General features: G+C 49.7%; 1 protein-coding gene across 2 annotated transcripts in view; it reads right to left on the bottom strand.

Annotated features, from left to right (window-relative positions):
• EMP2 (epithelial membrane protein 2) overlaps positions 1–21,582 on the bottom strand; it is a 55,490-nt gene extending 33,908 nt beyond the window's left edge. Inside the window, exons 1-2 of one of the 2 annotated variants that reach the window (XM_055240997.2) lie at positions 21,495–21,582; positions 20,872–21,026 (exon numbers count right to left, since the gene is read on the bottom strand). The gene's annotated coding sequence lies outside the window, so the exon portion shown is untranslated. Of the gene's footprint in view, positions 1–19,313; positions 19,453–20,871; positions 21,027–21,494 lie in introns of those variants that run through there. The other variant, XM_055240996.2, reaches the window with a different exon arrangement.
• Positions 21,583–22,022: the final 440 nt, after the last annotated feature.

Below are 22,022 nucleotides of genomic sequence, written 5' to 3'. Positions count from 1 at the left end.
AAGAATCATACCAATTCTAAACAAACTGTTCCAGGAAATTGAAGAGAAGGGGACACCCCAACTCATTCTGTGAGGCCAGCATTGCCTTGATTCCAAAACCAGACAAAGACATTACACAAGAAAGGAAAGACAGACCAATATCCCACATGTGCATGACTGAAAAAAAAATTAAACAAAATTTTAGCAGATCAAATCCTCCCATCAAGAGGTGCAATCCAATCTATTTCTCCACCTGCTGAGGCCCAGCTGGCCTTGTGATTTTTTTATCAATAAAAGGTGGCAGAAGTGTGACATTTTGCCAATTCTGGCCCAAAGCCTCAAGAAGCCTCACGCATGTCCTCTCTCTCTCTCTCTCTCTCTCTCTCTGCCCAGTAACTGTGTGAACAAGCCCAGGCTGGCCTGTTGGAAGATAAGATACCACTTGGAAGACAGACAAGGTTTACCAGTGAAGGACACCCTAGACCAGCCAGCCCCCAGCTGACCCACTACCTGACCACAGACACATGAATGAGCTCAGCAGAAACCAGAAAAACCACCCAGCTGAGCTCAGCCCAAATTCCCCACCTACAGAATCACGAACAAAATCAGGGTTTTCTATTTTAAGCCATTACATTTTGGGGTGGTTTGTTACCCGGCAAGAGCTAACTGATACAGTGGAGATACTGCTGTATTAGATTCAGAGTTCCTCAAGTACAGAAACCATGACTCACTGACCTTCCCCAGTGCCCAAGGTTGCTCAGGAAGTACTTGTTAAATGTTTGCTAGTTTGTGCAGCTTTCACAGAGCAGCTAATAACTGCCATCCTGCCAATGACTGCTGCCTGACCCTGTCAATTAAAGAGCTCACTGCTGGCTGCTGTCATCGAAAGAGCTCCTATAATTATGCTACCCAGTAAAACCACACTGCAGCCCAGAGAGGGTTAATGATATACCTATAGGCACACAGCATGTCAGCGTGAGAGTAAGGTTGATGTGGATTATATTGCTCGGGGTGAGGCAGGCGTCAAATGCAGGGTGTTCCCCAGCCTCACACCCATTAGTTTAGGAATATTCTTTCCTTCACAGAGCACCTTGTCTTGGTGACTTTCGAGTAATCCCCAGGCCCATCAGTCTCTCTTGGTTTAACAGCTTTTCCTCTTTTTTATTATTATTACTATTTTTTGAGATGGAGTCTCACTCTGTCACCCAGGCTGGAGTGCAGTGGCATGATCTCAGCTCACTGCAACCTCTGCCTCCTGCATTCAAGTGATTCTCCTGCCTCAGTCTCCCAAGTGGCTGGAACTACAGGCATGCACCACCACATCCAGCTAATTTTTGTATTTTCAGTAGAGATGGGGTTTCACCATGTTGGCCAGGCTGTTCTCAAACTCCTGACCTCAAATGATCCATCCGCCTTGGTCTCCCAAAGTGCTGGGATTATAGGCATGAGCCACTGCACCCAGCTACTTTTTCCTCTTTCATAAGTGACAAGACCTATCATTTTTATAGATGGATCTTTGTTGGCGAGTTAAAGTCTGTGCATCACTGTTGACAACCCAGCCAGGCCCAAGGAGTCTCAAGACTAGGAAACCAGGGTCCCACCTGGTTAACCTGGAAGTTAACATAGGAAGGGGTCACAGGGTAGAAGATAAGCAGGAAGTAATTTGAGTGAAATGAGGTAAGAGCACAGACTTGAGCCAGACTGACTGGACGGTAGACTAACAACCACTCAGTGTCCCTATTTCTCCACTCTAAATTGGGGTGACATTGGTATCCCTACCCCCTGGACTGCTGGGAGATAATGAAGTGAAAGTAGTTAGAACAGCATCTGGCATGTAGCAAATGCTATGAAGTGTTACTGACACAGGGCAGGCGAGCCCACAAATTGGGGCTTCACCCAGGAGGGTTCTTGGCTTCACCCAGGAAAGAACTGAAGGGTGAACCAGTGGTGTTAGCAACTTTTCTTGAAGTGGCAGTGTACAACAGCAGCAGAGGCACTGCTCCTTGGGGAGCAGGGCTACCCCATAGGCCGTATGCCTGGAGGTAGTTCACACTTTTAAGTATATGCAAATTAGGGGGTGGGTTATGCATAAATTTCTAGGAAAAGTGAGGCATCAGGCAGTTGCCATGGAAAGGTGCAGTCACTTCTGTGTGGACACGTCTTATGGAAAGGTACTTCTGGCCAGGCACAGTGGCTCATGCCTGTAATCCCAACACTTTGGTAGGTCGAGGTGGGTGGATCACCTGAGGTCAGGAGTTCGAGACCAGCCTGGCCAACATGGTGAAACCTGTCTGTCCTAAAAATACAAAAATTAGCTGGGCGTGGTGGCAGGCATCTGTAATCCCAGCTGAGGGAGGCTGAGGCAGGAGAATCACTTGAACCTGGGAGATGGAGGTTGCAGTGAGCTGAGATTGTGCCACTGCACCCCAGCCTCAGCGACACAGTGAGACTCTGTCTCAAAAAAAAAAAAGGTACTTCTGCCCTGTCCCTATTTTAGCTAGTTTGGTGGTCTGACGTGTGGGCCCTACCTCCCAGTCCCACCTCCTACCTCATTATCAATCAGCACCAGCATCGTAGTCAAGGAATCTGTCATAGAACAGATACCCCCGGGCCTTTTTCTTCCCCAGAAAGCCAGTGTTCTCTCCTCCCATCCACCACCATCATTTTCAGAAAGGAAGCCACCAAATGGAAATAAACCATCAGGGCAGCCTCCAGGAGGGAAGGAAATGCAAACAGGCAGCTTGGGGCATGTGGACAAGTAGGGGACATTTCAGGCACTGTCCCAGCGACGCTTATGTTGACATTTCCCCAAATCTGCCATTCCTGTTTAGCTTACTCACTTTTTAAGCTTATATTTTTATAAAAGGCAACCTTATATCGCAACTGAGATGGAAAGTCAGCATCACCTGCCATAAATAGAAGGTGCTGGAAAAAATAAATACAATGAAAGCAAAACATTGTTATTAAATTCCAGCTCCAAGCTCTTGCTGCTCAAAAGCTCCAAGTCCAAGGCTGGGTTTCTATTTCTTTGCTAAAACAGGATGTCACACATGTTTGGGAAGTTTTAAAGACATATTCACACAAAACTGAGATTTCCTCTTTGAAGAGGTGAAAGAGAATTTAAAAGGGAGTGATTTGAAAAGGATTCTGTGTTACTTAATGCTATATGTCTGGTCCAACGAAAGCATCTCAGATAGTTCACTTAATGCGTCAACTTGTCTGGGTCACAGTGTTTCTGTGAAGGTGCTTTGGGATGAGATTCACATTTGAATCAGTGGACTCTGAGTCAAGCAGATTGCCCTCTCTAACAGGGTATGCCTCATCCAATCAGTTGAAGGCCTGATAGAACAAAAGGCTGACTTCCTCCGAACGAGACGGAATTCTGCCAGCAAATGACCTTCAGCCTTGAACTGCATCATCAGCTCATCCACGGGTCTCCAAGCCTGCTGGAACACCCTGCAGATTTTGAACTTGCCAGCCTCCATAATCCCATGAGCCAATTCCCTAAAACAAACTCTCTCTCTAAATATATATGCACCCCTTTGGTTTCTCTGCAGAACCCTGACTAATCCAGCATCACTCTCTCAGGGTACCCAGTCCATATGGACTCACCAACCTGAGAGCTGCAAGGCTGAGGCCCTTAAATGGGGACTTGAGTTGGGGAGGGATCCAACAGGAAGTGATGCCACCAAGAAAAATTTAGCACCAGGGCAGATGCTGAGTTAGCACCATGGGAACCCATTCCGATGCACTTGGAATACCACAGTAACATTTCCCTACTAGCTTGCCTAGGGGGCTATGAGATGGCCATGCTGGAAAGAAAGACAACCTCCCAACCCCTTGCCTGTCCCATTGGAGTGCTTCTGATGATACTGCATCTGCTCAATGACATTGTCCGGCTGTGCAGTTGGGAAACTGACTCAACACAATGGGAATCACGCACTCATGCAGTCTCAGCTAAAAGGCGCTGATGTGATCATGAGAACACCCCACCCCCAGCCTCTGCCTGGATTATTTTTCTAGCATCCAGTTTCCATCTGAACATGCCCCGGGACTGGGGACCTCACCATTGCCAAGACCACATCTGATTACTGGACCCTAAGCTTCAGAACAAGGGTTCCCAAACTTCAGTCATTTGTCTACCACCTTCTCGAGTAGAGCTGGAAGATTTTCCTTCATAATTGTCCTTAACTCAACCCACTTTCTAACATAAATAAATGTATTTTAAAAAGAAATCTTTTGGCTCCCTGGGAATGGAAAATCAGCATCATTTGCCGTAAATAGAAATTAATTGTGAAAATAAATACCCCCTGCCCCCAAAGTTCACAAATTCTGGTTCAAGGCTGTTGCCTGCCATAGGAACTAAGCTGCAGACCTGCTCTAAGTTAAAAGAGGGGAAACTAGAGTTAAAGAGGCACTAAACACCTTAGCCTCAGCTAAGATTTCCCCCTTGATGGAATCGGAAGAACTGAAAGAGAACTGAACAGGGAATCGCTTTCCCACTGAGTGATTTAATGGCACGTAATGACAGAGCCATCGAAATTCACCCCAGCATCATGAATCCCACTGTGCAGAAAACAGCATTAAACAGGGATCTCTCTTCCATTGATTCCAGTTCTGTCTTCAGTGGTCTCCAACCAGGAAGCCACAAAGTGGGTGCCGTCACTTCCTTCCACCTCACCCAGCCCACTGCCCTGGGCCCAGCCTGCCCCAGAAGCTCTGGCAGGGCCTAGCTTAGACCCAGGAGCCCTGGCCCCTAGGAACCTGGTATAGACCTATAGGAATTTCACCACTGGAAGCTTCCTAGGAGCTAAGCACCAGGACAGGCCTTAAATTATTAAACACAGAGTCACCCTGTGACCCAGCAATTTCCCTCCTGGATATGCACCCAAGAGAAATGAAAACAGACGTCCACAAAAAGCTGGCACATGAATGTTTAAGGCAGCATTATTCACAATTGCCAAAAGATGGAAACAACTCACACATCCATCAGCAGATGAACAGACAAATAGGATATGTACATCCATGCAATGAAGTATTATCCAGCCATAAAAAGGAACGAAGCACTGATCCACGCCACAACGTGGATGAACCTTGAAAATATTATGCTAGGTGAAAGAAGCCAAGGACAAAAGGCCACATATTCTATGATTCTATTTAGATGAACTCTCCAGAAGAGACAAAACCATAGAAAGAAAGTAGATTCGTGGCTGATTAGAAGTGAAGGAGGATAGGAAAATAGGGGAGGTGATATCTAAAAGGTATACAATTTCTTTTTGAGATGATGAAAGTATTCTGAAATTGTCTGTGGTGATGGTCGCATATATCTGTGAATACATGAAAATACGACGAATAGTACGCTTTCAAAAACTCACTAAACAGGCCAGGGACAGTGGCTCACACCTATAATCCCAACACTTTGGGAGGCAGAGGTCGGGGGATAGCTTGAAGCCAGAAGTTTGAGACCACCCCAGGCAACACAGCAAGATCCCATCTCTACAAAATAAAAAAATTAGTCGGGTGTGGTGGCACACACCTGTAGTCCCAGCTACTCGGGAGGCTGAGGCAGGAAGGTTGCAGGAACCCAGGAGTTTGAGGCTGCAGTGAGCTATGATTGAGCCACTGTACTCCAGCCTGGGCAACACAGCAAGACCTTGTCAAAAAAAAAAAAAACAAAAAAACAAACAAAAAAAACCCTCCTTAAACAAAGATTTTTAAAAACCAGGAAATTCTGAGTTCACTGGAAGCTGGTATTTCAATACCTTTGTTCCCCTGGGTCTAACGCAAGAAGGACACCCTGATCAAAGTGCCCTCTGTTGCCCCTGCTGTGGGAGGGAGGGTGGAAACCATGGTCAGGAGCCAGGGTCTTGAGTTGGAAAAGGCTGGTCCGGGCTGGGAACCCTCTTGACCCTCAGACCATGCCACAGCTACAACTGATCAGCTACCCCCCCGGGCCTGGGACAGCATTAAACAGGGATCTCTCTTCATTGATTCCAGTTCTGTCTTCAGTGGTCTCCAACCAGGAAGCCAGTTCTCCACTCCTCTGAATGCCCCAAGAGATGCGGCGTGTGTGTCCCCATTTTCACAGGTGGCTACCTGTCCATCAGTGTGTTTGCTGAGTACACAGAGCATGCGAGGCTCTTTGCAGGCACTGAGGGAGGACAGAAAGACATGGACCACAGGGTCGCGGCCCTCACAGAGAGCTAAAAAAAACTGTCAGGTTGGTTTCATGCTTCAAACCAGTGCCCCTTCTTTCTCCCCAACAAACCAAGCTCACCTCCCACCCCTCAGAGTAGTGGACCTTTGCACGTGCAGATCCCTCTTTCTGGAAAGTTCTTAGATCTTGGTGTAACTGACTTCTTCTCTTCATTCAGCCCCAACTCCTAAGTCAGCAGAGAAGCCTCCCCACTTTTCTGGTCTACGTGATCTGCCTGCCTTCAGCTCTTGAATCACTAAACACTATCTGCCATCTTCTTATTTATCTCTGTGCACTTCTTTTTTCTGTCTTGCCTCTCGGGAGTGGAAGCTCCCAGCGGGCAGGGATTTATGTCTGTCTCATCACTGCTCTGTCCCCGTGCCCAGCACAGTGCCTGGCCCACAGCAGATTTTGAAGTCGTTATCAGTGGAGTGAGGGATGCTGTTTTCAGGAGCGTTCTCTTCCCCACTCCAGGTCTCGCCAAGAAGCCTCAAGCCTTGAGATGACAATATAGCATTCTCTTCCCCTTGGCAGCCCCACAGCCTCCAGCTCTCTGACTACTCTGAGGGCAGGGAGCATGAATAATTCCGTGGCTCATGATCTGCTTGGAAACTGTGGTAAAAACACAATGAGGATGCTTGGGGCAGGGGCAGTAGGGGCTCAGACCAGGCTCTGGAACATACCAGGGTGGGTGAGCCAGGTATTCGGTCCACAGCCCAGGGAGGGACAGGAAGCTCAAGGTAAGGCCAGGTGTGGAGGGTCAAGTCCAAGGTGGGGCTTTAGCAGGACAGGACACTGGTTCTCTAGGAGCCCTAAGACCCCCTGAGGAAAAGGCAAAGTGGAGAGACTTGGGTTTCCCCAAAGAGGACTGCCAGGGCCGTAACACCCTCATACAGCAAACCAAAGCTCTTCTTGATTCACATCCTACCAGGGTTGTACATGGACTCCTGCTGTGCGCGGCACGAAATACCACAAAAGCAAGGGGGAAATGGAAGGATTGAGGCATTGGAGATCGTCTCCACCAGAATACCGTCTGCTTGGGTTCATTGCAATCCCCATTTTATAGATGAAAAAATGGAGGGGTAGCGAGGTTAGGTAGCTTGTCAAAGGTCACATCCCCAGTAAGTGGCAGAGCTGGGAGTGGAACAGTCATGCCCTTCACCACCATCTTGCCTCAGGAAGCCCAGAGCTATAGAATAAAGGAAGATAGACACAGAAAACACAGCAAAGGCTTAGCCACGATCAATTTACAGCAATACCAGGGCTGCAGAGAAATCAGGCTGCAGGAAGTAGAAGGGCATAGCATTGGGGCTTTACTCTAAACCAATTAAATCAGAACCTCTGGGGACGGCCCCCACCACTAGGTGCTAAATGATGCCCAGTGATTCCAATAAACAGCAAGGTTTGCAAACCACTTCCCTTGGCCCTTAAATGAAAACATTCAAAGCACCAGCTGCCTCACGTTCCTGGTGAATTGAGGTCAAGTATAGCATATACACCAATATATATATTTTATATATGTATATATTTATGTATGTATTATATATTTACATGTGGATTCACAGGTGCCTCTCAGATTGCTTGGTTCCAGAGAGAGAACTAAATCCTTTTTTCATGCTGTCTCCTGCGAAAGAGAACAGACTTATTCTCCCAGCACCAAGACCCTGCTGCTAGAGTGGCAAACCCGGTCCCACTAAACACCAGTGAGTGAAAAAAAGTCATTGGTGCATCTTCCTTTATCTTTTGTTTCCTCCAACTGGCCCTGCCAGGGAGTCACAGGGTAACCTGGGGCAAGTGGCACCTGCTCACTGGGCCACAGTTCCTCCGAGACAGACCAAGAGGATGGTCGGATTAAAGCCGCATTCCCTGAGCATCACCGCCTTAGGTCCGGTTACCTAGAAGCAAAGGCTAGGGTGTGGATTCTTGTGCTAGGATTTTCTTTCTTTCTTTTTTTTTTGAGATGGAATTTCACTCTTGTCACCCAAGCTGGAGTACAGTGGCACAATCTCGGCTCACCGCAACCTCTGCCTCCCGGGTTCAAGCAATTCTCCTGCCTCAGCCTCCTGAGTAGCTGGGATTACATGCGCCTACCACCACACCCGGCTAATTTTTTGTACTTTTAGTAGAGATGGGGTTTCGCCATGTTGGCCAGGCTGGTCTAGAACTCCTGACCTCAGGTGATCCACCCACCTTGGCCTCCTAAAGTGCTAGGATTACAGGCGTAAGCCACTGTGCCCAGCTGTGCTAGGGATTTTCTAACAGATACTCTTGGGTGAAACCGAGAAGAAAGTCATTCGAAGCCTGCACTCATGACAGCTGGAGATGATGAGTACACGATCCAGCAAACGGGACATGGGTGGGCCCCCAGTGTCAATCACACCACTGTGATCATTTCTGTGGGTACACCACCTGTTCTACTCACTATTCAACAGTTTTCCTTAAAACACATTACGCTTCAATTGATTCATTTTTAAAACATTTATTCTGTTTTGTTTTTTGTTTTTAAAACAGGGTCTCGCTCTGTTGCCCAGGCTGGAGTGCAGTAGCATGATCACAGCTTGCTGCAGCCTTGACCTCCTGGGCTCAGGTGATCCTTTTGCCTCAGTCTCCTGCAGGTGTATGCCACCACACCTGGGTAATTTTTTTATTTTTTGTAGAGATAGGGGTTTCCCTATGCTCCCCAGGCTGGTCTTGAACTCCTGGGCTCAAGTGATCCTCCCACCTCAACCTCCCAAAGTGCTGGGTTTACAAGCATGAGGCACCACACCCAGCCCAATTCATCTTTAAACATGTATTACACTGTAAATGGAAAATCAGCATCACTTGCCAAGGGACATTTAAGTAATACACTGAAATGAACGCGAGCATAATACAGTCTTCAACATCGCCTGTATGCTACAGGAGTCATTTCCAAATGCCTGCGGGCGGTGCAGACCCCACTCTGGGTGTGCCGATGATTAAGCCTCTCTCAGGCTCTGGTCTGGGAAGAATGTGACCCCGTGTCACACTGGTATAAACGGATGCTGATCATGCCATTCAGGCCTGATGTGGCTCCACACAGAGCCAACTGCAGGAGGGAGAGGGAGCAGCTGCCCTGACCCTAGTGACTTCTCAGGGCTTCCAAACCCCCTGCCCTTGCAGTCTCCAGCTCAACGCTCACCCAAGGCTCCCTTCTCCCACTCCTCCCCTGGGTCTGCTGAGACGCTGGGGGTACATCACGATGGTTATTGGGGTGCCCTGGTGAACTATCAGATAGGAAGCGATGGTCCCTGTGCCTTCCAGCCTTTGCTGGGCTTAAACAAATACCATCAGAACTAATGGCAGAGGAGAAAATCTGACTTAACTTAGGGCTAGAAAGCGTCCCTGAAAAAATGGTGGCTTTTTTTTTTTTTTTTTTTTTAAAGACAGAGTCTCGCTCTGCCACCCAGGCTGGAGTGCAGTGGTGCAATCACAGCTCACTGTAGCCTTGAATTCCTAGCCTCAAGCAATCTTCCCGCCTTAGCCTCTGGAGTACCTAGGACGACAGGTGCACGCCACCATACCCAGCTAATTTTTATTTCATTTTATTTTTGAGACAGAGTCTTGCCCTGTCACCCAGAGCTTGAGTGCAGTGGCGTGATCTCAACTCACTGTAACCTCTGCCTCTTGAATTCAGGCAATTCTCCTGCCTCAGCCTCCCGAGTAGCTGGGACTACAGGCATGTGCCACCACACCTGGCTAATTTTTGTATTTTTAGGAGAAACAGGGTTTCTTCATGTTGGTCAGGCTGGTCTCAGACTCCTAAGCTCAAGTGATCCACCCACCTCGGCCTCCCAAAATGCTGAGATTACAGGCATGAGCTACCACGCCTGGCTGGCTAATTTTTACTTTTTTTTTTTGTAGAGATGGGGTCTCACTATGTTGCCCAGGCTGGTCTCAAACTCCTGGCCTCAAGTGATCCTCCTGCCTCGGCCTTCCAAAGTGCTGGGATTATAGGCATGAGCCACCATGCCTGGCCTGGTATGAGTCTTTTTTTTTTTTTTTTTTATGTTGATAATTGAATCGGCTTTCGTTTAAAATTATTTTCTTTTTTTTTATTATACTTTAGGTTTTAGGGTACATGTGCACAATGTGCAGGTTTGTTACATATGTATCCATGTGCCATGTTGATTTCCTGCACCCATTAACTCATCATTTAGCATTAGGTATAGTCTTAAAGGTCTTAAAGGATAAAGAGAATTAGCTGGACAGAGAGAGGAAGGGAACGTGGAAGAAGAAGAAGGGCAAGGGAAACAGCAGGTAGAAGCAGTGGTGACAGAGGATTAAGAGTTGCAGGAACTGGCAGGGTCCGGTGGCTCATGCCTGTAATCCCAGCACTTTGGGAGGCTGAGGCGGGCGGATCGTGAGGTCAAGAGATAGAAACCAGCCTGGCCAACACGGTGAAACCCTGCCTCTACTAAAAATACAAAAATTACCTGGGCGTGGTGGTGTGCGCCTGTAGTCCCAGCTACTTGGGAGGCTGAGGCAGGAGAATCGCTTCAACCAGGGAGTCGGAGGCTGCAGTGAGCTGAGATCACGCCACTGCACTCCAGTCTGGTGACAGGGCAAGACTCAGTCTCAAAAAAAAAAAAAAAAAAAAAGAGCTGCAGGAACTAAGAAAAAAGAGTAGGCTAGAGTAGAAAGCAACAGGGGAGAGTGATGAGTCCAGAGAAGGGGTTAGACCAGTACGTTTCACCACCAACCGCACTGGGGCACCTTAAACCCCTGTGCCCTGGCCCCTGCCTCCAGAGATTCTGAGATCATTACTTTCAGGTGGGGACTGGAAATCAGCATTCTATCCAGATTCCCCAGGAGATTCTGAAGGGCAGCCAGCCAAGGACCTCTGAGTCAGATCACGTAAGGCCTGGTTTTTGCTTAGGAGCAGTTGAAACTACTGAAGAATTTTAAGTGGGGCAGGGGAAGAGTGACTTGATCAGATCCTTCTGGATGCATATGGGAAATGGATTACAAGGCCATAGTGGCTGCGGGGACACAGGTCATGGAGCTTGTGCAATTGTCAAGGCAAAAGATGGCAGCGGTCTGGGCCAAGATAGAAGCCACTGAGATGAAGAGAGGGGATGGATTCCAGAAGGACTGAAGGTTTGCACGAAGAGACAGAGGACTGCTCCAGGCTTCCACTGTAAGCCAGTGATGGGTGGTGGTGGTGTATACTGAGAGGCCACCACTGTTGGCTCAAAGACCAGCCTGGTCCACTGCTGTCAGCCTCTCCTGGGCTCTAGGCTCTGGGCTTTAGGGCTCATGACCGTCCATCTGAATTTCAAGACACTTTCCACATTAATAAGAGAGAGGACTCGAGGCTCCCTTGCCACATTTTACTCAAAAGATCGTTATCACCTGATGATCTAAATATATTCAGAAAAGCAAATGAGGGAGCAGGAGAAAGAGGGGATTTTTCGTTTTTCTTCTGTACCCTAGACAGACAAGGGCAAAGACCCTTAAAAGATTTAGGTTGCAGCTGGGCACAGCAGTTCATGCCTGTAATCCCAGCACTTTGGGAGGCTGAGGAGGGAGGATCACTTGAGGCCAGGAATTTGAGAGCAGCCTGGTGACAAAGGAAGACCCCAGTCTCTACAAAAAATTTAAAAATTAGCTGGGGGCACCTGTGGTCCCAGCTACCCAGGAGGCTGAGGACAGAGGATCACTTGAGCCCAGGTGTTCGAGGCTGCCGTGAGCTGTGACTGCACCACTACACTCCAGCCTGGGTGACCCAGCGAGATCCTGTCTCAAAAAGAAAAAAAAGATTTAGGTTTCTCTTGACCCTCCCGTAGATGACCTTCCATCCACTGCTAGATAAATTCCATTACAGGGGCCGAGTCCATTTTTCTTCACTGCCTGGCACACAGTAAACAGCCAATAAATATTAGAATGAACACATGAGGAATAAATCAGCATAGATGACCTGTCACAGAACTCCCAAGTTCAGGAATTAAGGATTATCTCCAGAATAAATGTCACAGCCTGGGAGTTAGTTTCCAAATAGCACCCTTTCGACCCTCCACATGTCTGTACGCAGCCCCCCTGTAGCACCCCACAATCCAATTCTCTGATCCCACTGGCATCTGCCTACTGTCTTCAGAATGCACCTGTCACCCCTCAGCAGACACCATGTTCTTCATGCCACAGTTAGTAAGCAGTCATTCTGGGACAGATGAGGACCTCAAGGCTGGAACACTGTGATGAGTTAGAGAAGCTCCCATCCCCACTCCAAAGACAAATGTCCACTCTAAGACAACTAGGACCCCAAAGCATCTCCTCCATCAGTTCTATGAGAGAAACAGAACTCTTCACTTCACAGTGAAAGGGAGTGGTCAGCATGGGTTTTTGTTTTTGTTTTAAGAGATGGGGTCTTGCTCTGTCGCCCAGGCTAGGGTGCAGTGGCGCAGTCTCAGCGCACTGCAGCCTCAAACTACTGGGCTCAAGCGATCCTCCCACCTCAGCCTTCAGAGCAGCTGGGACTACAGGTGCGTGTCACCATGCCTGGCTAATTTTTCTATTTTTTTGTAGAGACAGGGTCTCATTATGTTGCCCAGGCTGGTCTCAAAACTCCTGTGCTCAAGCCATCCTTCCTGCCTAAGCCTCCCAAAATTCTAAAATTACAGGCCTGAGCCACCACACCTGGCCACGGTTAACCCCCATGAACAGCACTCAGACTGGAAACACATTATGTTCATTGGCATCTGCAATGTGACGTTCCGAGGGGGATGCTCCATGGGGACTGGACGACACCTGCTCAGACTGGTCACCATTTCCTTGTCTCTGCATTTCCAAAACAATCCCTAAGTGGTCCATCCATGGAGTCTCTGACCCCCCACAGCCAAAGGCATCATCTCTCCCCATCCTCACACCTGCACAACGTCCACTGCTTACCAAGGTCAGGGAAAATGAGCGCATTATTACTGAAGTCGGTAATGCATGCAGATACTCTCTTGGTTACAGATAAGGCTTGAGATAAGATTGTATCCTTTCAATCCAGTTCCTTCCCTACCCTCCCATCAGAGACAACCACATGGACCTACTCCGATGTCTCCTTCCAGACATTGTTCCTCGTATAAACATGTGAGGCCACAGAAAGTACAACAAGAATTTCTGTTTCTGTTTATATGAATAATACATTTTTCCACATACACTTCTCCTGGTTGTTCTTTTTTTAAACTCAGTAATGCCATAAAGCTCTTTCCATATGGGTACAATGGATAAACTTTCATTTATTTATTTTTTTTTGAGACAGAGTCTTGCTCTGTCACCCAGGCTGGAGTGCAATGGCATGATCTCGACTCACTGCCACCCCCATCTCCTGGGTTCAAGCGATTCTTGTGCCTCAGCCTCCCAAGTAGCTGGGATTACAGGTGCACACCACCATGCCCAACTAATTTTTGTATTTTTGGTAGAGATGTGGTTTCACCATATTGGCCAAGCTAAACCTGAACTCCTGAACTCAAGTGATCCGCCTGCCTTGGCCTCCCAAAGTGCTGGGATTAGAGGCATGAGCTACCATGCCCGGCCCCTTGTTCTTTTTAACTGCTGTAAAATATTCTGCAAAATGGCTGATGGATATTTAGGTTGCTTCCACTTTTCCTTTTCTCTATTTCCTACCTATCATTGGATATTCTATTCCAATAATGCTCCATGAGCATCCTCACGCCTGCCTCCCTAGCCAGGTTCTTGGGGATGTGGAAGGGAAGCCAACTTCACACTGTGGCCCCCCTCATCCCTTCCTGCTCCATCTCCCTCCCTTCATACACTCAGCACTGAAGGCAAACCAGGCACCCATTGCTCCTGCAGCAGGGGTCCCTGCTCGCAATCTCTGCCTCTTCTTTTTAAAAATTATCCTTTTTTTGTTTTTTTTTTTTTGAAATGGAGTCTCGCTCTGTCACCCAGGCTGGAGTGCAGTGGCGCAATCTCAGCTCACTGCAAGCTCTGGGTTCACACCATTCTCCTGCCTCAGCCTCCCGAGTAGCTGGGACTACAGGCGCCTGCCACCACGCCAGGCTAATTTTTTTGTATTTTTAGTAGAGACTGGGCTTCACCATGTTAGCCAGGATGGTCTCAATCCCCTGACCTCGTGATCCACCTGCCTCGGCCTCCCAAAGTGCTGGGATTACAGGAGTGAGGAGCTTGCATTCTTGGACTTGTCACCCCCATCGCTAGACGATAACTTCCTCTGAAGACAGGGAAATTCCCCATTGTATTGCCAAAGCCTGCAGCAGCTCACTGCACAGAGTTGCTTAATAATAACCCATCAAGATTAAAGTGAGGAAGCCAGCATCTCTCTCAGCCTTCCTTTGGTTCAAGCAAACCACAAACAAATCAAGCCACTTCCATGTGCATCAATATATCATCTCTTCTGATCCACAGACAACTGGCAAAGGTCATCAGAGTGGAATCATGACCCTCATTAAAGATGAAGGGACTCCCTTGGAAGCTAAGTGGCAGGCCTCGGTCCGAAGCTGAATATAGGGGCCTCTTTGCAACACAGGGGCTTAGTCTGGGAGCTCTCAGATATTTCCGGATGAGCCATGTTTCCAAAAAGTGCGACACGTCCACCCAGCCCCTTATAAAACCATCTCCCAAAAAGCAGGCACTCTAGTACTCAGATTTTTGCCAAACGCAAGGACCACTGTGCTTATTAACTAAATTCTTTGAGTATCTTAAAATGTTTTAACGTTTACAGCATCAACTTTTGTTTCAACCCAAGCAGAAGTATCTGTGAAACCATGAGTTTGTGTGCTACTTACATTTTTTTCCCCCAATACCAATCAAGAAGAAGACATAATTATTCTTTTCTGTTTTTACGCCATGGGCCTTTGAGAATTATCTTGTGCGCCACCAGCGGTAACACGTTTTTGGAAAACATTCAGAAGATCAACAAAAAAACTTTGGGTCTTATTTACTCACTGCAAGTTTCTTAAATTCATTGCATTTTGAGGAAAGACAGTTCAGAGTAGTTTGTGATCAGGTCATCAAAAGAGAAATCTTCAAAGTGCACGACTTTACTATTGGGAAAAGCTTGCTCGATCTTAGACTATGAGCGGTCTGCACTGAGAGGCTTGGCTTGTCTGTCTGTATATCCTGCGTGGTGATGGCGATTTTGCATCCTAGATTTCTCAGGACAATCCTGGTGTCAAATATCACCCTGGTGACCCCTCCCTCAGCTCTGGACCCAGAGTTCCAGGAAGCTTCTAGAAGCTGATGTCATCTAGCCTGTCCCTAAAGAGCAGGAACTGGAGAAGTCTCTTCTTCATCCTCAGTCCCTTAACAGAAGCCCAGCTTGCCAAGGAAGATGAGGGCCCCAGGAATTCAATTATTCACTTTAACAACTACTCATTAAGCACCGGAGATACTGCATGAACAAAACCAGCAGTGTCTCTGCACGGGAAGGAGGGAGGGACTCATTCGGCCAGTTCTCCTCCAGGCTCCTTCCTCCCTATATCCTGCCCCAAGATAGGCCAGCGTTCCCAGGGTTCAACGGCTTTGCCCAGGAGCAACCCAGTGCTCAGTGGGAAGTGACCTACTGCCTGAGCGGACGTCTTGCTCACCACTGTCCCATCAGCACGGGAGCATGGAAATCCAGCATCCTGGACAGATGACATGTGCTATAAGGGTCCCAGGCCTTGGGCACCTGGGCCTGGAATCCCACTGACCTCCCCTCAGCTGTGGCCTAGATCTAGTCCTGGGTCAGCTGCCAAATTGCTGTGTGACCTGGGCAAGTCACTCCACCTCTCTGAGTGTCCCTAGCTGTCAATGTCATACTGGGACTTTCTAAGGTCCTTATGCCCTGAAATTCTCCAATCTTAGCCCAGGGCTGTCCCGAATGCAGTGAGCTCTCACCCTTTCAGGCACCTGAAGGAGCATGAGTACCTCTGGAACAGAGCAGGACGAGTGCTCCCATCACCACCAGCCTCCACTCAGGTGTCAGGTTACCAGCCCGGCACTCTCTCGCTGGGTGGCAGCTCTGCCTCTGATATTTTTAGACTCCCCCCTGGCCTGTCCCTAACAAGAGCCAGATGCATCTGATTCCTGCCACAGTGCTGCCGAAAATGCATTCTTTGGCTAACTTCTGCAGGGAGCCAGACTTCACCACTCCTGGGGTGAGAAGGGGAGACTGCTCTGCCTGTCACCACCACACCAATCCCCATTCCTTCCCTGCACATGCTGAAGCCATCGTCCAAGAGTCAGGCCTCCATCCCTTCTATGATGCCAACTGCCCTCTTCCTTCATTCCAGCTGCTGCTGCCAATCACCTGCCCTCCTGAGACACCCCGACACACACACACACCCCTCCTGCACAGGCATCCTGAGGCTGGCCTTTAACTCTCTCCTCTGGGAGAGATCTGCCCCCTCAATCCCAGTGCCTGGGGCCCTACCCCACCTTTGGGTAAGTAATGTCACCGCCTCCCCTCTGGAACTCCCGTGGCTGGAGAACCCCGCCCTGTCCCCACCTTAACCCCTGTGGCCCATGTCAGAGTCCCCACTTGGCTACAGAGCTGGGAAGCAGCCACATGTTGCCCCCACCGACCCCACACACACACAATTATCTGACCTCCCCCCCACCCTGCAAAAGGAGGGTGGCTGGACTCCTGCTTCCCAAACAAACCTCGCCAAGCAGCCAGCAGTCCAGCGCCAGCCCATCTGGCCTGGAAGGACATTTATATATTTTCATCTCAGCAGACTTCCCCTCCTGGTCCTGTCTGGCGCAGTTTACTATGACAAAGAAGTGGCCTTTGCTGTGCCCTCACTGACCTGGAAGGCTGTATAGCAGAGGCGAGGGCAGGAGAGTGTCACTCTATGCCTAGGGTGAAAAATGGGCTGGTTGATCCTCCCTGTTAATTACCTGTTGCTGGAAAATGAGGCGTCTGTGCACATATGCATGTGGTTTTAGCTCCTACTATGAAGATATTATGTGAGAGGCAGAGAAAAGAAACTGAGGTGAAACATTCACTTCCATTCCGGGAAGAAAGGATTTAAGTGGGTGGGGGTGGAGAAGCAGGAACGGGTTGCTAAATGGATGTGCTCCGCAGCCACAATAAAATGCCACCAAGCCCTTTTGGCCCCTCATTAGCTAGACCCTAATCTGGGGTGGTGCCAGCCAGAGCGGGTGCACCCTCTCCTCCGGCCCGAGGTGGGGCAGTGTCAGCCCCAAGCCTCACCCTCCTCATAGGGACGTTTCCGCCTGGCCCTGCCCTCACCCACTCAGCTGGTCAACTCCATGGTTTCCAACACAAACACATTCTCTGGATTTCAGGCGCACCTCAATCTCTCCACTTGAGGGGCAGAGGAGGCTCCAGGCTATGTGGCCAACCCTCTGCCTCCTACTCGACTCCCTGGTTCAGCATGGGATGGAGGTGGTGAGATCCAAAAACCTTCAGTGGGAAAACAGGTTCTGCACCTTCCTGCCACCTCCACGCCTCTCCCTGGGCTGTGGTCTTGGCATTTGCCAAGGTCCCCATGGGCATCCACGCCCTGTTTTCCCCAGAAGGGTCTCCCCTCATTCCCTGCAAACCAGCAGGGCATCTCCAGGTGGAAAGAAGGGAAGGGCTTGGGGAGACAGATGGAGGTTCAAGGTCTAGTTCTTTGCATTTACCAGCTCAGTGGCCTTGGGCAAACCGACTTAGACCTCTAGCCTGTTTCCCCACTTGCAACAGGAGAGTGTGCTGGAAACAGCTGAGGGGTGAGGCTCCCAGGGAGAAATGGAGATGGAGGGCGAGCACCAGCCAACTGCAAACCTCCAGCAGCTCAGGTCGCCATCCTTCCCCTTGTGTGACTCCTGGGAAATCAGGACCCCCTCCCTTCCTCGTCCTCTTTAAGCTTTCTTAACTGAAGGCCGAATTCCAGGAAGAGGTGCCCAGCAATAATGTGTCGGTTCTTAGATTTCTCTCTGATTCAGACTGGAGTGCAGAGGTGGCTAGAGGTGGCTTTTAAAAAAAATTTATGATAAAATATGCATAACATCATAATCATCATTTTAACCAATAAGTATACAACTCAGTGGCAATAAATACCTTCACAGTACTGTGTAACCATTGCCACTATGTATACCCAAAACTTTTTTATCGTCCCCAACAAAAACTGTCCCATTAAACAGTAACTCCCGGTTCCCAGGTACCCCCAGCCCCTGGCAACCACCATTCTACTTTCTGTCTATAAAATTTGCCTATTCTAGGTGTCTCATAAAAGTACAATCACACCGTATTTGAACTGGAGGCTTCTTAAGTCCCTCACCAAGCCCCTTACTTAGACACAGGTGAATTATAAGATCAAGGTGCACACACACCCTCAAAGCTTGGGAGGGGCAGTACTCCCTTCCCCAAACCCGAAGCTGGCAGGGGTTGGACTCTGTGGCCTGGAGGGAATGCTTTGCCCTGCGGTGTCTTCGGAGTCCCCATGTCCAGCCCCACATCTTCACCTAAAAGACCTCCTGGAGGGCGCTCAGATCTCTGGATTTGGGGAGGGCATAGAATCCACACCCCGAGCTGCAGCCTCCCCTCCCTCTGGAACCCATGGGTGTGGTCTTGCTTCTTTAAAGCCCCCCAAGCCCTACTAGAGTTGGCAGGGAGAGAGGTGTCATCCCAGCAGCGCCTCCGGGCTCCTCCACCGCTCCTGACCCCCAAGAAGTCGCTCCTCGTCGCTCGGGGGCGCGACGGAGCAGCGGCGGGGGCCTAGAGAGGTACGCAGCCCAGGAGGACCCGCTGGCCCGGCCTGGCGCACTAGTCCTGCCCGCGAGGCGAGGCTGGGGACGCTGCCCAGGAATCCCTCACGCGACCTGGGGATCTCCCTGGACTCCAAGAGCCCCGGGTGTGAGTCCGGCGGGGCGAGAGGAGGCGCCCTGACTCCTCCCCAAACTTTTCCCGCCCGCTTCGGCTCAAAAGGCGTGGGAAGCTGTCCTGGGGTGGCGAAGTGGAATTCTGGGGCCCGGGCGAGCGTGGCGCAGACCAGAGGTCGGCGGCATGGGTGGCACCTCGGCCCTCCCGTTACTGTCACCAATTCCGGGGGCTGCTCCCGGTCCAGTAAGTGGAGAGGTCGCGTCCCTGCTGCCCGGGCGTACGCGATCCCGGGGCCGCCCACGGATGTCGCCCCGCGCCCTGGGCGCGCCCGCAACTCACCCGGCGCTGGCGGCTGCGCTGGCTGCTGGATCGACGGACAGGCTGGGGTGCGAGGCGAGGCCGCCGGGCTGTTTTGAAGCTCTGGGCTGGGACTGCGCGCCCTCCCTCCACCCTCTTGGCGGCGGAGCCCCTCCTTCCCCGATCCCGCCTCCCGGGCCGTGACGTCAGGAGCCGGGAGAGCCGAGTGGGAGGGGCCGCCGGCGGAGGGAGGGGGCCGTGGAGGGAAAGGCCGAGGCTGGGAGCGCCCTGGCACCCCCCAGTCCCCCCCCACCCCGCCTCCCTGCGGCTCTGTGGCCAAGTTTGGGGCGGAGCCGGTGGCACGGGCCCGAGGGAAAAGGGAGAAAGGGAGGCTCCCGGGAGCAAGGGGCTTCCCTTCTCTGCAGGTTTCCACATCCCTCTCGTTCTCTTTCCTCTCCTCTTCTCCCCTTTTCTTCCCCTTCCCTAAGGAGTTTTGGAATCCGGGCTCCCTGCTCTAGAACCCCTTCTCTGGCCTTTTATGAACTTACTGAGCTCGTCCATAATCTCCCCTGTCTCAGTTTCCTCTTCTGGGAATGGGAGTGATTAGAGGTCGGAAGGTGATAATACGTCCACAGTGTTTGGCTCATGGCACCTACTCCATAGACGTCAGCCATTGTTATTTTTATCATCTCACCTGGAGGCCTGGCCTTGGTGTGAGATGCCCAGCAACCAGTCTTTAGACTCTTCCAGGACCCCCCGTTCACTCCCCCACCCCACCAATACACACACACACACACACACACACTCACACTCACACAAACCACTCCCCACAGCCTTTCAACCCACAGTCCTGGAATTTAGTGTCCCTGGAAATGACATCAAAGGAACTGCCTTTCTTTCCAGCCTCAGTTTCCCCATCTGGAAACTGGGAGGGCTGATCTGCTCTAGGGGCTCTTGGGAGGATGGGGGAGACCAGAGGCGCCTGAGCCCCATCGTGTGTGTGTGGAAGGAGGGAGTGGGAGTCAGTGTATTTTTACAAATTGGAGAAATTCCAAAAGAGGGTCACAACATATAATAGTATATTTTAAAACTTTTAATTTAACAAGTTCGTGTTACTTGCACATACCCCAGAATACAAGGCAATTGACTTGTGCCACTGACAAGAGAATGAGAAACCCTTTTAAGAAATGTTAATTTATTGTGCAATCGTGTGCTCTGGTTGGACTCCATGTTTAGATTTTCTGTTGAGCATCTTTTTTTAATCCTGCTGAGGAGCTCTGTCATGAGAGGGCCTTCTTGGGTCTAAATTAGAGATGCTTGGGGGATTTGAGATCCCCTCTAAAGGGCCACCCCCTCCCCCAGGCCTTGAGCTTCCCAAGTTGGCCTAGGGTCTGACCTGCCAAATCTTCTTTAATTCTACGGTTAACCAAGACTCCCATCCCCCAAGATAATTGTGTGTGTGTGTGTGTGTGTGTGTGTGTGTGTGGAGCTGGAGAAGGGACAGGAGGGCACTAATATGAACTGAGTCCTCTTCCTCCATAAAAGGGGAGGAGGGTGAGGTCTGGTTGCTATAGAGGAGGGCCAGGCAGGGCCCACCTACCTGCCTATGGCCATGTGGAGGACAGAGAAAACCCCAAAGTCTCCCAGAATGGAAAGGCCAGGTAGGGGATGGAGCAGGCAGGTTTCCACATTTGCTGAAGGCTTAGTGTGTGCCAGTTACTTTACAAATATAATCTTCAATAGAACACGGCAGCCCTGCAAAACAAGTTACCCTCATTTTATCCGTGAAGAAACTAAGGCTCAGAGAAGCTACACCAGTAACTTACCCAAAGGCTCTATGCAATTCATAAAGTTTGCATTTGAACCCAGACTCAGTGCAGCAAACCCCATTCTCCTCTTTCCACCCTATCACTATTCACCAAATGCTAACCACACTCAAGCTCTAATTTTTGCCATTTCCACCTTCCACCTGAACTAGTATTCACTTAAGTGTTTTCTTTAAATGAACTCCGTTGATTTTAATATGTTTATTTGAAAAGAAAGCCCTATATTGCCATGGTAAACAGGAAACCAGTGCTATCTGCCAAAAATAGAAGACAAACTTATGAATATAAATACTGTTGAAATAAAACAGTGCTAATAAATTGTAGCCAGATACTGTTGCCTGAAAGAGTCCGTGAGTGTGAGGTTTACGGTCTGTTAAAAAGGGAGCCAGGTGCTTACCTGTAATCCCAGCTGCTCGGGAGGCTGAGGTTGAGGGATCGCTTGAGCCTGCGAGTTCCGAGGCAGCCTAGGCAACATAGCAAGACCCTGTCTCTTAAAAAAACAGTGGGGGCGATCAGCAAGATGTTAAAAGCATGCTAACACAGAGAAGTCTTTCTCCTGTTATCCAGAACTATTGCAAGATCATTGGAAAAGACAGTCATGTCCTCACTCTGATTCAGAGCCAGGAGATGCCTCCTCCCTGTACTATCTCCCAAGCCACCAGCTGGTGGGGTGTGTCCCAACTGGAAAGAACCTGCCCCGACCCCCAAGATCCCTCTCCAAGACCCAGAGAAAGAAACAGGCCAATTGCTCCTGTCCCTTGTTCCTAAACCCTCTCCAGAGCCCAACCTGTCTGTCCCATTCACCTGCTACTTGTTATGCTTTGTTTTCTGTCTTTATACTCCTGTCCCTCTAGGAAGATGGGAGACAGAAACCTGCCTCGTACCTGCTTGTGTTCCTGCTTCTGGTGTTTCTATAACGAACTTG

Source organism: Symphalangus syndactylus, chromosome 14 (genome assembly GCF_028878055.3).
Source record: "Symphalangus syndactylus isolate Jambi chromosome 14, NHGRI_mSymSyn1-v2.1_pri, whole genome shotgun sequence".
NCBI classification, from domain to species: Eukaryota; Metazoa; Chordata; class Mammalia; order Primates; family Hylobatidae; genus Symphalangus; species Symphalangus syndactylus.
The sequence above is the reverse complement of the archived record's forward strand: the minus strand, read 5'-3'. Positions and strand labels throughout refer to the sequence as shown.